This window comes from Bombina bombina, chromosome 4 (assembly GCF_027579735.1).
Source record: "Bombina bombina isolate aBomBom1 chromosome 4, aBomBom1.pri, whole genome shotgun sequence".
Classification (NCBI taxonomy): domain Eukaryota; kingdom Metazoa; phylum Chordata; class Amphibia; order Anura; family Bombinatoridae; genus Bombina; species Bombina bombina.
In genome coordinates this window covers 905,525,856-905,544,864 of record NC_069502.1, presented here as the reverse complement: position 1 = coordinate 905,544,864, position 19,009 = coordinate 905,525,856, and positions in this window count along the sequence as shown.

Here is a 19,009-nt window from a genome sequence, read left to right as displayed (position 1 = left end):
GACTCAGTAGTACTAAACATCTTGTTCTTTATGGATATAACTAATTTATCAAGGCATGTGGAACATAATTGAGCAGGCGGATATACCGTAGCTTCCTCACAATAAAAACAGGTATTAGATTTGTGCATCAGAGTCCTCTATAGCTTGTACTTTTACGATGGACTACAGAAAGAAAATAAATGGCACCTTTATACCCCCAATGGCCGGGGCACTCACCACCTCCTATGGCCCAGGCCCCACAGAGAAAATGCTTTGGGGCCTATTTATCAAAGGTCTTGCGGACCTGATCTGATAGTGCGGATCAGGTCCGCAAGACCTTGCTGAATGCGGAGAGCAATACACTCTCCGCATTTAACATTGCACCAGCAGCTTACAAGAGCTGCTGGTGCAACGCCGCCCCCTGCTGACTCGCGGCAAATCGGCCGCCAGCAGGGAGGTGTCAATCAACCCGATCGTACTCGATCGGGTTGATTTCCGGCGATTCCTGTCCGCCTCATCAGAGCAGGCGGACAGGGTTATGGAGCAGTGGTCAATAGACCGCTGCTTCATAACTGGTGTTTCTGGCGAGTCTGAAGACTCGCCAGAAACACAGACCCACAAGCTCTGTTCGGAGCTTGATAAATGGGCCCCAACGTCTCCTGTAAACCGCACGGTCAGGAAAGAGGAAGTTAATGAGGCCATGCAGGACCGCCCTTGCTGCAAAAAGAAAAGTGCGCAAAACTGACAGACTGCGCAATTATCCAAAACGAAAGTAAAAACCTGAATGTTCCCACATCTGCCAGAGCCTCATCTCACACATGTCGCAGCATAAAACATAATAAAGCAAATCATGTATAAATCCCCCCTGTTTAATAATCTCCTTCCGAAGATATTAACCCTTGATTCCATACAGATAAATGAGTCACACTGTGACCCTCTCTTCTTATGTTTTCATATAAAATAAAATGAAACGATCTTACCAGAATCATCGCCATGGAACAGACACTGCGCCTCTCAAGTTTGACAGTCTTGTAGCATTGCACCTGACATGGACTTGAATGAAAGAAGCAGGCAGTGAAACTCGTCAACACTGATTGCTTAGGAGTTGTGAATACAAGTCTGGAGGGTTTAACAAAAAGACTCTCCCTGCATCTCCAGACCCTAACCTTCGTCAATTCTCTCACTGAGAGGCTGACAAGACTACTTAAAACTCCAGTCCCATAGCGAAGAGTACTACCCTCAATAAGAGACTACTCTGAATCTTCCAACACTTCTCTGCCATCCTCCTGTGATGAAAGGAAAAGAATGACTGGGGGATGAGGGGAGTGGGGGAGGTATTTAAGCCTTTGACTGGTGTGTCTTTGCCTCCTCTTGGTGGCCAGGTTCTGTATTCCCACAAGTAAGGAATGAAGCCGTGGACTCTCCTCATATTAAGAAGATGAAAATATGGATTCTAAATGGAGATTTTTAGAAAGAAAAGATAAGGATAGACAGAGTAAGAGATGATAGAGAGAATGATATTTATTTTTGACAGATTAAAATAGATTTTAATGGACCGATTGATTCATACAATGAGATGATGCATTGCAAAATATTTGCAGACAGAAGAAAAGACATCTGACTAAGGGAGTTCTGAGGTCTTAAAAAAAACCAATACAATATACTGTGTCCCTCTATGAATAATTTGGTCTGTAAGAGCTATCAGCATTATTTTTGAACAATGGCTCCCATTCCAATCAACCATAATTTCCATGTGAAGTGGGGAGCGTGGCTTTTATATGTGGTTTTTCACACTGTACATTACATATTGTTCACAAACTTCATAATAAGCCATTTACCTGAGACTTTTCAAATGTATTTGTGGTACGGAAATTCACTATAAACCTGTGCAGGGTAATTCTGCATTAGTTTTCTATTTGATTAGAAAACACATTTTTAAAAACTTTTTAATGGATTGTTGGACTTTCAAATTCAGCACTATAAAATATAGTCCAAATCATTTTATCTTAATGATTAAGGGCTAGATTACAAGTGGAGCGCTAATTTATAAGTGGTTGGTTATTACTACTGCGAGCTCGCAAGATCTCTGGTTAATTTGATAACTATGCCCCACATGCCCCAAAATACAGTGTAGTGTATTTTATTAAAAAATAAAAAATGTACCATTTCTATTTTTTAATAAAATAACTGCACTTGCACTAGGCAGTATTTTGGGGGTAATGTTGGCGGGAGTGGGGTAAAAAAAAACAGCACTGAAAAGTGCCTTTACATTGCAGTCTTTGGGAACTGTGTGTTCCCTGTAAATATATATGTATATAATCAAATATATATATATTTGCTGCCATCACTGCGCTACTTACCCCCTCGCTGCGCTTGGGTTCTGATGCCACCTCTGACGGCATCAGAACAAGGCTCCCATTGGAGCCTATGGAAGCACGATCTCGTGAGCGCAATGTTTCCTAGCAATAACTTGTAATACCAGCACATATTAGCGTGCGCTGGTATTACATAGGGGTGCACTAATATCACTTGCACGCAAGCGATATTTAGCACTCCACTTGTAATCCAGTCCTAAATGTAAAAAAACTCAAATCAGACATTTAAGCAGCCACCATTAATATAGAATGTATTAGCCAACAAGTTTTATTTTGGCTATGCATCTTTTGACTTGCGCTATTCTTCTCTCTCAGAAATTCTCTGTCAGTACCATCTACTTACCCACGGATTGTGATTTTCGGCTCCCTGACTTTGGCTTGTTTATGGACTTTGGACTTTGCTTTGCCCCTTGGATTTGATGACCCGGCTTTGACTGCTTTACCGATATCCTGACCTTGGCCTGTACACCTGACGATTCTCATTCTCTGCCCTCTGGATTTGTCGCCTTTGGATCTTCCACCTTGTCGCCATAACATCATCTACTGCTAAGAACCTCTATCCTCTGTCCACCCTCCTGCAAATTAAGTACCAGTAAGTAGCAGTTAAATGTAGTGCCTAGAAAATGGTATTTCTCTAAAGGGGATCATTTGCCACATGTATGAATATTCCTATATTTTTTTCGTTCTCTAATTTAGCATCTCTGCAGAAAGATATTTATACTGGGGAACACAGGGGTCTATAACCCCACAATCCATGTAATATATTTCTGTGTTCAGCAAACAATTCTGCAGGTTATTCTATTTTCTCACAAAGCAATGCTTTATCATCACACATGTGCCTGTGGAACACAAGAAGTATGGATGGGAATGTGTGAAGAAGGGTGTCTGGACACATTTAAAAATCTAAAAGTCTTATGCAACATTTATAAATAACAAAGGACCTGACACTTTGCACACTGCAGGCAATCAGTGCACACAAATACACCCTCTAACACTGCCTCTAACACTGTTAATTTTAGAAATTGTTTCCTATTCTCATGAAGATCAGAGCTACAAGTTGCACTGCTATCAAGCTGTTTCCATAAGTCACACTCTGCATAGGGATCTATAGAGAAAGACATACAAAAATAAATATATTTTGCCAGAAAATATATAACAAATTAGTTTTGTTTAAAAAAAAAAAAAGAAGTGGAAAATATATACAATTTATATATTATATGATAATCTTCAAACTGCTTTACAGGGGCATCAGCACAAATAGGGTAATGAGAGAGAACAGGTGGGTGCACAAGTGAGCCACACAACCCCAATGTGTTTATTACCTCTGTCTGCGGTTCTACAAGGTACACAATAGGTTGTTATAATATAAACATAGCAGCATGATGTATCTACAGGAAGCAGGTTATGTGCTGTCAATCTCATTAAGTCATCCAATCAAAAGCATGTGTAATTTATAGGTTGCGAGTGTGTGCAACCAGGCAGCTCTGAGGAGGAGCAAAACTAAAGGCATATTTTGTTTTGGTTCTGTGATGGGTATTTTTCCATATAAGTAAAACTGAAACAATCAAATAGCTGTTCATTCTGCCCTAAAGAGCACAACATAAACTGTCCCTCAGAATTTCAAATTATTCCTTGCAGTAACAGACCTACTCAACAGTGGGCCCTGGTGCACATTTTTTTTGCCCCCCCCCCCCAAGGTAACTCATTAGAAAGCAAAAGTATTAATATACATTAAAGTATTAATAGACTTTATGCTATGTATATTGACTGTGAGGATAGATAGATAAATAGATAGATAGATACATAGATGATAGATAGATATATAGATAGATGATAGCTAGATATATAGATAGATAGATAGATAGATAGATAGATAGATAGATGATTGATTGATAGATAGATAGATACATTAGGATTGTACACATTCTGCACACACTTATGTATGGACTGGCTGTTATGGGCCCCCTCCAATTCTTGGGCACTGGTGTGACTGCACCTGCTGCACCAATGGTTGTTCCGCCCTGATTCCTGGTCCTTCCCTGCACTACACTTCCTCGCTAACATATCAACCTGCCTGGTTTGCTGAGTTTTGAGTTGTCAGCAGCCTTACAAACAGCCTGACAAGCATATTTATTATAATTTAAAACATAATGGGACATTATAAAATAAAGCTTAATAAAATAATAATACATTTTAGGGTCACAAGTAAAAAAAACATATCTATTATGAAATCAATTTTGTGGATTATTTTTTGGTGAGTGGGAGTCACCACTTTTCATGGTAAGTCTGAAAATTGTGCATTTTCTTTCTTAGAAATGGAAATACACACTGCACACTTCCTAAAGCTAATCCTGATTATATATGTATGTATATATATATATATATATATATATATATATATATATATATATATATATATATATATATATATATATATATATATATATATATATGTGTGTGTGTGTACCTAACTGGTGGGGGGAATTTGTCTGTGGAAAAAAGATATTTAGTGCCGCTTTAAAACCACAATGTTGAAGTTGACTGAGAAAAGGACCTAGTTATTTTTTACTATATACCTGAATGTATGTCTGTGGGTAATACATTTTCATTTTTCAGCAACTACATTTCTAAAATGTTTTTTCACTTGCAGGTGGCAAAATCATATTCGCCCTGAGAGATCAACACTTTTGCCATCACCATATTTACCATCATATGACATCTGATTTTCCATTTGAATATAAAATACTACAACTGCAAAGTTTCTCCCTAGACACTCTACTGGATCTTCCCAAAACTGATCCTGTCATTTATATGATTATATCAGATATCTGCATTTGTAGACATTAAAAACTGATTTTACCTCAAATAAACTTTAAAAATTTGTTTTAATAATTTGTATGTTGTTTAATTTTACAAACAATTCTAGAATATTATAGTATACACTTATAGCAAAGTCTAATATTTTTTTGTCAAGGAAAATGGTAATTGTATAAATCAAATAAAGTTAAACCTAGAAAAATGCATATTTATGTGACAACATAATCGGCTAGTTTACGAGTTCTACGTTAGCCTTAAAAAGCAGCTTTGAGAGGCCCCAAGGCTGCTTTTTAACGCCCGCTGGTATTACAAGTCTGACAGGTACAGGTGTACCGCTCACTTTTCTTCTGCGACTTGAGGCTACCGCAAATCCCCTTACGTCAATTGCGTATCCTATCTTTTTAATGGGATTTTCCTAACGCCGGTATTACAAGTCTTGGAAGAAGTGAGCGGTACACCCTCTCCTGTCAAGACTTCTACCGCATTTAAAAGTCAGTAGTTAAAGGGACACTGAACCCAAATTTTTTCTTTCATGATTCAGATAGAGCAGATTCAGATAGAGCATGCAATTTTAAGCCACTTTCTAATTTATTTATATTATCAATTTTTCTTCGTTCTCTTGCTATCTTTATTTTAAAAAGAAGACATCTAAGCTTTTTTTTTTTAGTCAGAACTCTGGACAGCACTTTTTTATTGGTGGATGAGTTTATCCACCAATCAGCAAGAACAACCCAGGTTGATCACCAAAAATGGGCCGGCTTCTAAACTTACTTTCTTGCATTTCAAATAAAGATACCAAGAGAATGAAGAAAATTTGATAATAGGAGTAAATTAGAAAGTTGCTTAAAATGCCATGCTCTATCTGAATCATGAACGAAAAAATGTGGGTACAGTGTCCCTTTAAGAGTTTTATGGGCTAACGCCGGAACATAAAACTCTTAACTAAAGTGCTAAAAAGTACACTAACACCCATAAACTATCTATGAACCCCTAAACCGAGGCCCCCCACATCGCCGCCACCTAATAATTTTTGTAACCCCTAATCTGCCGACCAGACATCGCCGCCACTTTAATAAATTTATTAACCCCTAAACCGCCTCACTCCCGCCTCGCAAACACTATAATAAATTTTATTAACCCCTAATCTGCCGTCCCCAACATCGCCGCCACCTAGCTACATTTATTAACCCCTAATATTCCACCCCCAACGTCGCAGCTACTATATTAAATGTATTAACCCCTAAACCTAAGTCTAACCCTAACACCCCCCAAACTTAAATATTATTTAAATAAATATAAATAAAATTACTCATATTAACTAAATTATTCCTATTTAAAACTAAATACTTACCTATAAAATAAACCCTAATATAGCTACAATATAACTAATAGTTACATTATAGCTATTTTAGGATTTATTTTTATTTTACAGGCAACTTTGTATTTATTTTAACTAGGTAGAATAGTTATTAAATAGTTATTAACTATTTTATAACTACCTAGCTAAAATAAATACAAAATTACCGGTAAAATAAATCCTAACCTAAGTTACAATTATACCTAACACTACTCTATAAATTAATATAGCTAATAAACTAATTACAATTAAATTAAATAAACTAAATTACGGAAAAAAAAACACTAAATTACAGAAAATAAAAAAGAAATTACAATTTTTTAAACTAATTAACCTAATCTAATCCCCCTAATAAAATAAAAAAGCACCCCAAAATAATAAAATTCCCTACCCTATACTAAATTATAAATAGCCCTTAAAAGGGCCTTTTGCAGGGCATTGCCCCAAAGTAATCAGCTCTTTTACCTGTAAAAAAAAAATACAATACCCCCCCAACATTACAACCCACATACCCCTACTCTAAAACCCACCCAATCCCCCCTTAAAAAAGCACTAACCCCCTGAAGATCACCCTACCTTGAGCCGTCTTCACCCAGCCGGGCACCAAGTGGTCATCCAATCCGGCCAGAAGTCTTCATCCGATCGGGGCAGAAGAGGTCCTCCAAGCGGCAGAAGTCTTCATCCAGGCTGCATCTTCTATCTTCATCCTTCTGGCGCGGAACAGGTCCATCTTCAATCCAGCCGACAAGGAGCATCCTCTTCAAACGAAGTCCTAACGAAGAATGAAGGTTCCTTTAAATGACGTCATCCAAGATGGCGTCCCTCGAATTCCGATTCTATCAGCCAATCGGAATTAAGGTAGGAAAAATCCGATTGGCTGATGTAATCAGCCAATCGGATTGAAGTTCAATCTGATTGGCTGATCCAATCAGCCAATAGGATTGACCTTGCATTCTATTGGCTGATTAGAACAGATAAAAAATGAATGAATAATTAAAAATTAACAAATTTAAAAAATTAAAAAAAAATTAAAAATTTTACAGGTAAAAGAGCTGATTACTTTGGGGCAATGCCCCGCAAAAGGCCCTTTTAAGGGCTATTTGTAATTTAGTATAGGGTAGGGAATTTTATTATTTTGGGGGGCTTTTTTGTTTTATTAGAGGGATTAGATTAAGTGTAATTAGTTTTAAAAAAATTGTAATTTCTTTTTTATTTTCTGTAATTTAGTGTTTGTTTGTTTTTGGTTATTTAGTTTATTTAATTTAATTGTAATTAGTTTAATTTAGTTAATTTATTTATTTATAGAGTAGTGTTAGGTGTAATTGTAACTTAGGTTAGGGTTTATTTTACAGGTATATTTGTATTTATTTTAGCTAGGTACAGGGCAGTCTTTAATATTGATTGGACCCTGGGCAAAAATTTTCTTGGGCCCCCCACCCCCACCCCATGCAATTTTGATCTCCACCCCAACATCCCAAAAAACAACTAAATCAATTTTTGTTATTATTATTAGCCCAGCGGTGGATCATCCACTGCTGGGCTAATCATTTAAAAAAAAAAAAAATGCAATATGTGAAACTGGACCTAAGCAGTACTAATAAGTAAATAAATATATAAATTCCTCCACTGTGGATTCATTTAATATTCTTTTGAATGTGATTCTGGTGTGAGGTTAGCTGGTTAAAGAGATTTAGGGCAGCCAACAGGAGCAAAGCAAGGTAAAGGAGGAAGCATGGAGGTGCAGACAAATATAAGTTTACTGACTGGAACAGCAGAACTACTATGGGAAGCTGTAAAATCTGAGACAGAGAGAAAATAAAAGCTATAAAAATAAACCTTACATTAATGTGTGAAGTATAAGCATGACGCTATACATCAGCCACACCAGCACATGTCGCTTCTTTGCTAGGAACAAGTTCCCTCTCACAATGAACTAGACAATGCTGCATGGGGAGGGGCGTGTGTGCACTCACTTATTCTTCCCACTGACACCTTTCTACAAAGCACTATTCTCCTAACAAACTTCAGTTAGTTGATCTTAGGGCCACAGCAGAAAGAGCAGGGCTAAGGGGACCAGTAGACTGGATGCTGTCTGTCCAAGGCTGCATGGATACAGTGTGAGATGAGTCACACAGCCTCAAGACTGAAGAGAGCAGTGTATGCAGCTGCACAGATGCTCAAATCTTCATGTGCCTGCCGCTCCAGCTTTCTGCTGCATGCGCCTACAGTCAGCCCTACCCAGAAACAATCCCCACCACCAGAGCAGTTACCTGGTAACAGTGGTAACCCCAATATGACCTTTTCTGATGCAGTGGGAAATGGCTGGATGCCGAGTTAGGGCTTTGCATTCAGTGCTGCGCAGTGCACATCTAAAACAGCACATGGCACTAGCTTGGCATGTCACATGACACCGGCACGGTCTGGCACAGTTTTTTAAAAAAAATATAAGCAGAGTACTTTTGACTGTGACAGTATTAGGACTGAGTGTGTGTGTTCCCCATGTCACATCAGCAGTCTGGTATGAACAATAAAAAAAATAAAAAAAATTTTATTTTTTTTTATTTTTTTTAGGACTCTTGGGCCCCTCAACAGAGACTGGGCCCAGGGCAGCTGCCCCTTTTGCCCTGTGTTAAAGACGGTCCTGGCTAGGTAGTTATTAAATAGTTAATAACTATTTAATAACTATTGTACCTAGTTAAAATAAATACAAAGTTGCCTGTAAAATAAAATGAAATCCTAAAATAGCTATAATGTAACTATTAGTTATATTGAAGCTAGTTTAGGGTTTATTTTATAGGTAAGTATTTAGTTTTAAATAGGAATAATTTATTTAATTATAGTAATTTTATTTATATTTATTAAAAATAGATTTAAGTTAGGGGGTGTTAGGGTTAGGGTTAGACTTAGGTTTAGGGGTTAATACATTTAATATAGTAGCGGCGAGGTTGGGGGTTAATAATTGTAGTTAGGTTGCAGCGACATTTGGGGTGGCAGATTAGGGGTTAATAAATATAATGTAGGTGTCGGCGGTGTTAGGGGCAGCAGATTAGGGGTTCATAGGTATAATGTAGGTGGCGGCGGTGTCTGGAGCGGCAGATTAGGGGTCAATAGTATAATGCAGGTGGCTAGGATGTTGGGGGTGGCAGATTAGGGGTTAATAAGTGTAAGATTAGGGGTGTTTAGACTCGGGGTTCATGTAAAGGTGTTAGGTGCAGACATAACTTTTATTTCCCCTTAGGAAACAATGGGGCTGCGTTAGAAGCTGGACACTGCTTTTTTGCAGGTGTTAGGGTTTTTTCCAGCCGTCTCAGCCCCATTGTTTCCTACTGGGAAATTGTGCACGAGCACATTTTAGCCAGCTTACCGCTACTGTAAGCAGCGCTGGTATTTCAGTGAGAAGTGGAGCTAAATTTGCTCAACGCTCACTTTTCTGAGGCTAACGCAGCCATTCAGAAAACTTGTAATACCAGCGTTGTTTAACGTGAGCGCTGGAAAAAAAAAGGCTTGTTAGCAACGCACCCCTGTTACCGCAAAACTCGTAATCTAGGCGTTAATATCTAGCTTTGTGGACTTATTATTATTATTCTTTATTTATAAAGCGCCAACAGATTACGCAGCGCTGTTCATAGGTAACAAAGATAAAAGGACAGTACAATATGAGACACCATACAAAATTTAACAAACAAATACAGGAGGAATTGGGAGCCCTGTTCCCGTGGGAACTTACAATCTAAATGGGTAGGAGGGTGAGAAACAGGAGGTGGGGACTGCAAAGGTGGAAATGATGTTAGTGTGAAGTTAGATGAGGGCAACTATTAGGCAAGTGGAATTAATTAGTTACTGATTTGGTTATAGGCTTCCCTGAACAAGAAGGTCTTTAGGGAGCGTTTAAAGGAGGAGAGGTTGGGGGAAAATCTGACAGCTCGAGGAAGTGCGTTCCAGAGGGTTGGTGCCGCACGAGAGAAGTCCTGAAGTCTAGCATGAGAGGAGGTGATGGTAGAAGAGGCAAGGAGTAGATCGTTGTTGGATCTTAGGGGAGGGGCTGGAGTATATTTGTTGATGCGTGAGGACAGGTATGGGGGGGCTGCATTGGTAAGGACTTTGTAGGTCAGAGTGAGAATTTTGAATTTAATTCTGCTGTGAATGGGGATCCAGTGAAGGGACTCACAGAGGGGTGCAGCAGATACAGAGCGTCGGGAGAGGTGGATTAGCCTAGCAGAGGCATTTAGGATGGATTTAAGGGGGGAGAGGTGGGAGAGAGGAAGGCCAGTTAGTAGGTTGTTACAGTAGTCAAGCCGGGAAATTACTAGGGAATGAATTAGCTGTTTAGTAGTTTCAGCACTCAGAAAAGGACAAATTTTGGAGATATTGCGTAGGTGGTTGCGACAGGATGAAGAGAGTGATTGGATGTGGGGTATGAAGGACAGATTGGAGTCGAGTGTAACTCCAAAGCAGCGGACTTGGGGTGATGGGGAGATAGTGGTGTCACTGACAGTGATAGTAAAGTTAGAAATTGGAGTAGAATTAGTTGGGGGGATTAGAAGAAGCTCATTCTTGGACATGTTGATTTTTAGGTGGTGAGAGGCCATCCAGGAAGAAATGCCAGATAAGCAGTCACTGATGTGGGAAAGGACAGAAGGAGAGAGTGCAGGGGTGGATAGGTAGATCTGAGTATCATCAGCATAGAGGTGATAGTTGAAGCCATAGCTACTAATAAGTTTACCCAGTGAGGAAGTATAAATAGAGAAGAGTAGAGGGCCTAGAACAGAGCCTTGAGGTACTCCAACAGACAGAGGCAATGGAGAGGATGAGTCGCCAGCAAATGAGACAGAAAAGGACCTATTAGAGAGATAAGAGTGGATCCAGGAGAGGGCAATGTCACAGAGCCCAAGGGAGCTGAGAGTCCGTAGGAGGAGGGGATGGTCAACAGTGTCAAAGGCAGCAGACAGGTCAAGTAAGATAAGTATAGAATAGTGGCCATTGTTTTTAGCAGAAAGAAGATCGTTAGTAACCTTGGTGAGGGCAGTCTCAATTGAGTGTTGGGGACGGAAGCCAGATTGCAGGGGGTCAAGCAATGAGTTGGAGTATTGGAAGTGTGTTAGGTGATCGAAAACTAGTTTTTCCAGGACTTTAGAAGCTAGCGGAAGTAGTGATATGGGGCGGTAGTTTGCAGGAGAATTGGGGTCGAGGGAGGGTTTTTAGAGGATGGGGGTGACCTTTGCATGTTTGAAGGATGATGGAAATGAACCAGTAGTAAGGGATCTTACTATATTCTATGTTCTATGTTGATAGCACTATTTGTTTGAGTGTATACTCAATTGGCTGTCATCTAGTGCTCTTGCAAATGGATAAGAATCTTTCAAATAGTGCTCCAGACACATCCCTGCTTTTCAACAAAAGATACTAAAAGAATCAAAAAGAAAAAGATGATAATAGAAGTAAACTAGGTTTCATGCTCTTTTTGAATCATGAAATATTTTTTTTTGTTTAATGTCTCTTTAAGCATTTATACTTTAACGTAAAAAAACTACTTTTATAGAAAACTGACTAATGCTTTTTGGGCAATTAACACTTTTTTTATTTTTTATTTATTATTTTTATTAATAATACACACTTTACTATTCCTCAACAATGCAATGATGTGTTAGAGGTCTTATGATCTATATTGAGCCAATGTCTATGCATTCAAGTGCTGTAACAAGAAAGAACCAAGTATTCTTCATAGGTCTAGTATCTTGATGTTAACTTTCAAAAGTCCAGACCGGCAAGGTATTGCTGATACTATTAGTGCACTTATCATATATGAAATGTCAACAACAAAAATAAACCAAGAAAAGAAAAGAAAAATAAATTATAAAGAAACAAACAATCAAACTTTGCAAAGTATCCTCTATTTCGTGTTTGGATTTTATGGTGTTAACACCTTTTGGCGTTAGGCAACCATCTGGGAGAGTAACGACGGTCTGGCACACTCTGTCCTTTATGTGGGAGGTCTTGTGAAGAAGTCACTTCTCCTAGCTGCTTATCAGTGGAGATAGCCCCTGTATGTTTGTATCTACTTGCTCTTGTATATGGGGGGGTATGTTAGGTATGTAATATGGGCAGGGCAGGTGGTCTCAGAAGCGATTCCTGCCATATAAACCTGGCATTTGAGAAGGTGTTCATTTTATTGTGGCAGAGGTAGCCATATTTTTCTAGGGAAAACTGTTCCTCTACTTCATCTAGCCACATCGCTTTGGTAAGGGATATGGGTTTTTTCCAATGACGTGCTATTAATTTCCTCGCACTATTGAGGCCTATCTGTAAAATTAGTAATTTTAGGCGACATGTCAATTTAGGTAAGTCATTTAATAAGGCTATATTTGGGCTCAATACGAATTCAGTTGATATGCACTGTTTGTAATGTGATTCTACAGCCTGCCATAGAGGGCGGACTTTATTGCAGTGCCACCACGTGTATGAAGCTGCCATGTTCCCCGCACCCTCGCCAACATATGCTTGACGTGTTTGGGTATATTCTGTTCAACCTCGACGGAGTTAAGTACCATCGGAAGAGAATTTTAAAATTTAGTTCTGGAGGGGGCGGAGCCAAACGCCGTCGAGTATGGCAGCTGTCTAAAGGAGCTCCGTAGACAAGCAGACTGGTGAGCCAGAAAATATGCTACATGAAAAGCCAGCTGGCAAATTATAAATGGACACATACTGCACTGCAGGCAAAAACAACTAAGGGGGCCACACCACGACTCCACCTGCAAGGAAACTCTGTCGCCATGACGGAATGATTACTTATAGTACCAAGAGGCAGAAGGAGAATGCTGCAATGTAATAATCACACCACCTAAAAACGGATAATATTGCAACCTACACAGACATAAAAAACGGAGGTACATCAGAAGATACAGGGTGAGTGGTGATGGTAGTTGCTGAACGGCTCAGATATTAAAGTGCGCAACAGGCGAGCGGCCTAGTATTAAAGCATAATTTGTTTAGAACTAAGCAGCATATGTTGAGCTGGGCAACTTCAAGGCTAGAAAGAACAAGTTTTCCATCATGTAGCCTAGCTATAAGGATTTGCAGGATGCTTAAGGAATGCTAGTGCTACCACATGAACCTAGGTTCCCATGCATATAATTGTACAGACAATGGGGGGTAGTTATCAAGCCGTCAACTTTTCTGCCTTCGCCGGCCCAATACGCCAGCCTAAGCTCGCCTCACATCGCCGCCGCGGACCTGAAAAAATACGCCTAAGTTATAAAAAAAAGCTGTCAAAAAGCCGCGGGGCGATGAGCAGCGGACTGTGAGAGTTATCACTCATCCGATCTCGCTGCTCTTCGGCTGTTTGACAGCTTTCTTGTTAGCCTGTCACTAAGCACCCACACTAAACTGCACTGTTCTACCCCCTATACCGGCGCCCCCGGAGCCCCCCGCAACTAAATAAAGTTACTAACCCCTAAACTGCCACTCCTAGACCCCGCCGCAACTATTAAAAATGTATTAACCCTGGCAAGATTGCAGAGCTCCGGGAGCCTCAGCTTGCAATCTGCGGTTTTTCAGCACACTTAAGCCAAAAAGTTAGATTCCTTGGCAGGGCAAACTTAACCACTGCAGGACAAGTATAACGAGGAGCGAATGAGACCCGCTCCCCCACCGGCAAGCAAAAAAAGAAGAGAGCTGAAGTAGAAGGCGGGAGACCGCGACCGCGGTCAGAGCCACAATATCTAGACCCCCGAGGAGGAAGGAGAAAAAGTGCCCAGACTAAGGACAGCCGGTACTGTGAAATCTGGTGAATGAGGGGTGAGTGAGAACGCCACATTGACAAAGTTACAGCTAGCGCAAAGGGTAACGACGCAACGGCCGCCATCTTGCCTGCTGTTCTGTCTGAGGCCTAAAGAGAAGTCATTACAGCGGTAGCGAGGGGAGACCTTAAACATTACAGAGATCCCTAGCATTGACTCAAGAACAACAGAAGGGGTAATTTATAAGGGACACTTGGAAAAAAGGAAAGACAACCATAAGCCAAGAAACTGACTCGTGTGAATGAGTATTTTATGGCCTTGATAACAACAGAGCAGAGACCGCCTTTAACAGGGAAGTATATTGAGACTTTGAGGGACTTTTTCCTAACTTGTTCCCCTTGCTATCTGGAAAGAGCAGAGCATCTATGTTTACACTCCCTGAGACCCTCACCCTCTTATTATTCTTGCTGAATATACAGATGTCTCCTGTAAACTATCTGGAGAGGAAAAATGACACACAGAGACTACCTATGAAAGTAAAAGTTATGCAGTGCACTAAACCCCCGCAATCAGCAGGTACACATCAATGTGAAGTTTAATTAACTAGGATCCAGTGGCCTGCAAGCTTTATTCTGGCTGAAAGACTTAACTCTTCTCCCTACACTTTATCTGCCTACTACAACACATACTGAAGGGGAAGGCACTCCTTCTAACAGGTGCATGCAGAAATACTATACCAGTTTTGTCAAAACCACCGACGCCATGTCTGGCAGGCAAAAACACCAAGAACGCAAATCTAAAGTTGTGGCTGAGGTACATACGGCCGAAAATATGGCCATTGAAACTGCAGAGGAGAGCGTGACAGATACCCACCCCATCGTCTCCCAGATCTCGGCTCTATTCCTGCCTAAAATAGAACAGCTACAGACAGGGATGGACTCTTTGTCATCAGACTTCAAGTCCTTCTCCTCTAGACTCCGTCATGTGGAACAGAGAGTGGGTGATGGAGAGATCCTACAGAGAGAGAGTGCTACAAGGATTACAGCACTGGAGGCCCAAAACAAAACATTGCTTGACAAGGTTGACGACCTAGAAAATCGTTCGAGGCGCAACAATCTGCGCGTTGTTGGGCTGCCGGAAACTGTGCCTAATACAGATCTAATTGAATTTGCTGAACGCACCTTGCCCACCTTGCTAAAACTGAATCCTGAGGACATACCATGTACTGTCGAGAGAGCCCACAGAGTGGGTAACACCAGTCAAGACCAGAAAAACATGAGGGGGCCCCGTCAAGTGATGATCCGTTACCTAAACTTTAAAGACAAGATCTTGCTCCTAAGAGCCTACCGTCAGAACTCTCCCCTGAGCTTTGAGGGGAAAAAACTCCTGATTTTTCAGGATTACTCTGCTGAGATATCTAGGAGAAGAAGGGAGTTCTCACCCTATTGTAAGTCGCTAACTGAAGAAGGCCGTCCCTTTTCCTAATGTTCCCAGCACGACCTCAGGCTCCAGACACAGCAGGGGGTAAAGTTTTTCGAAGATCCTAAACAACTTCAGAAGTTCTTGAGGCAGGAGCAAAATCCTGCAGTAGAAGATACTTGAGAGAGAGAAGATTCACCCCAGGAGATGGTAAAAGGGTTCTGGACATTTTTCTTGTAGGTTGGGAGGGGAGGAAGCTGCTGGACTCTAGAAAGGTTATTTCTTAAAAGATACCTCTTAAATAGAAGGGGTTGATTATTGATTACTGTTTTTTTTATTATTTCCCCTGTTTTCACCTTCTCTCTCTCTCCTCTATCCCTTTTTCCTGTGTTCATAAGATGAATAAATATCAAGAATACATTAATATATCCTAGCCAAGGAGCCAAGGGAGAAGAGTCAATATGTTTCAATATGTTTCAGAATAGACATAGTTGTTGATCATTAGGGAGAGTTATTGACCCCAAATTTCAAAATCTTTCTTCAAAGATCTTGGGAGATTAAGTAAACCCCTTAGACGTTACCATCACGTTAACCCAATTTTCTAATTCAGTGAACACCTGGGAGGGAGTAGGGAGGGTGGAATCTAAAATGTTTAATCGCTTCATATGGAACTTATTCTCAAGGGGAAGAGTTATCATTATCATTATCATCATTATCATTAGTATCATTAGTATCATTAGTACAATTCAATGTTGCCTAGCCATTTACTTTTACTTTTAAATCTAGTTTTAAGGGGGAGATGTACTGTATTACACTACACTGTTTAGTTAAAGGTACATGAACACTAGTCGAGAGTTGAAGAAAAGCTGGTGTACATTGCCAAAAAATCTTACGAGTGTTCAACCATGTTATTTATGTTGTTTAATTACTGTTTTTTTTATTTAGCCAACAGGATGCTCACCTCTCTCTCCGGGGCCCAGTGAAGGGGGGGATAAATCTCAACAGGCAGATCATAATCATTAAAAGGATGATACTCTCAAGGTATTTCACGACTGCTATGCCACACCATACTATAAGATCATACATTCTAGCACAGAACATACATAAAAGATTAAGTTATGTTGCCTAGTAATCTAACCATAACATGCTGGAACGTAGGAGGCATTACCTCACCGCAAAAGCGTAGGTCAATATTGCGGTATCTGCATTCTAGAGGGACCGATATAGCTATTTTAGAAGAGACGCACTTATCTCAACTAGAGCACCAGAAATTGAAACAGAACTGGGTAGGGGAAGTGATCTACACGACATACGAACAGCGGAGGGCCAGGGGTGTGGCGATCTTATTCAAGAAAAATTTACAATACACCATTATTAAAACACAGATTGACCGGGAGGGAAGATATGTCATGTTACAGCTGGAGGTGGAAGGGTTATCCTTCGCGTTGGTAGGAGTTTATGGCCCGCAAACCCAAAAATCATTGTTTTGGAGGACATTACACTCTGAAGTAATAAAGTTCACTACTTCACCTGTTCTCATAGGAGGAGATTTCAATATTGCCCCCCAGGTCCCCGCTGATAGATTTTCCAACCCAGATAGGAAAGCCCCCTCAGCCTTGCGAATGCAAAACTCTAGGAAGGAATCTTTGGTAATTCACACACTGGCGAGATCCTTGAACTTGCAGGATGTGTGGAGAGCCAAATATCCAGAAAGCAGGGAATTTACATGCATGTCAGTAGCAAAGGACACACTTTCGAGACTAGATTACTTTTTGGTCTCTGCGGGTCTTTGCCCGAGGGTAATAGAAGCAATAATAGACCCCATTACAATTTCGGATCACGCTCCAGTAATGGTGAAAATTCAAACAGGCTGTGCTGCCCGTACACCTAATAGGTGGGTTTTTCCAACATACCTTTATAAAGATCCCAACTTTTACAGGCATATTCTAGGAGAATGGCGCTCTTATGTAGACCTTAACAAAACACACATAGAGGATCCCCTTTTGTTCTGGGAAACAGCCAAGGCTGTTTTAAGAGGAGTCATCTCAGCCTATGCCACATCAATTAAGAAACAAAGCAAACTAACTTCAGACCAGTATCTTACACGTCTCATAAATGCGAGAAATAGGTACCTCAGAAACCCCAATGCAGTAACCAGGCAAAAGTACAAAGAAGCTAAACGCTGAGGGATAACTATATCTTACAACAATCTAACAAAGCTTATGCTAAATTGCAAGCTAGATATTACAGGTTTGGGAGCAAAACCGGGAAACTACTAGCTAGAGTGACCAAACTGACTAGAAAGAGAAATTCTATCCTAGCTATAAAACAAGGAGAGACTACTTATAATAAAAACGCAGACATCCAAGCAGCTTTCACTAACTTTTATAAAGAGCTATACTCTAACCAACACATACACGACTCGGACAGAGACAGATTCTGGGACGATGTTCAACTACCCAAGATAGATCAGACCCAACTCCGGGGAATTAATTCCCCCATTACCCCAGAAGAAATAGTAGCCACAATAAAAGATTTAAAAACTGGAGAAGTCCCCGGGCCCTGACGGACTACCGGCGGAATTCTACAAGATTATGGGGTCAGATGTTGCTGAGTCCCTGGCGAGGCTATTTAATGGACTGCTTGAGGATACTGTGACACCCTCGGTTAGATTTGCAGAGGCCCACATTAGTATTATACCAAAGGAGGGGCGCGATCCCCTCCTGACCCAATCCTACCGGCCTATATCCCTGCTAAACCAGGATTATAAAATCCTAACAAAAATCCTGGCAAATAGGTTGGCGGGAGTCCTACCTTCCCTCATTCATAGTGACCAGACTGGTTTCGTTAAGGGGAGATCCTCCGTGACAAACATCAGAAAAATCCAAACAGTCATACAGTATTATTGGAAGGTGTCACGTGACAGTAAAAAGAGAGAACGCCATAAAGAAGCAGCTTTACTGCTAATTGATGCTGAAAAGGCCTTTGATAAGGTCTTGTGGGAACACCTTTTCTACACTCTGGGGAAGATGGGGATAGAGGGATCATTTGTACAGGCCTTATCCAACCTATATAAGACCCCACATGCCTCCATCCTGGTGAATGGAGAGGCTTCACCTCCCTTCACGCTTCACAGGGGAACGAGACAGGGGTGTCCTCTGTCTCCGCTTTTGTTCGACATAGCAATAGAGCCCCTGGCATGGAGAATTAGAAACCACTTAGAGGAAATGCAGATAGGGGAAACAGTCTCACATATCTCGCTCTTTGCGGATGACATGGTATTATTTGTTCAAGACCCCTGTAGGAACATTCCCAGATTGATGGAA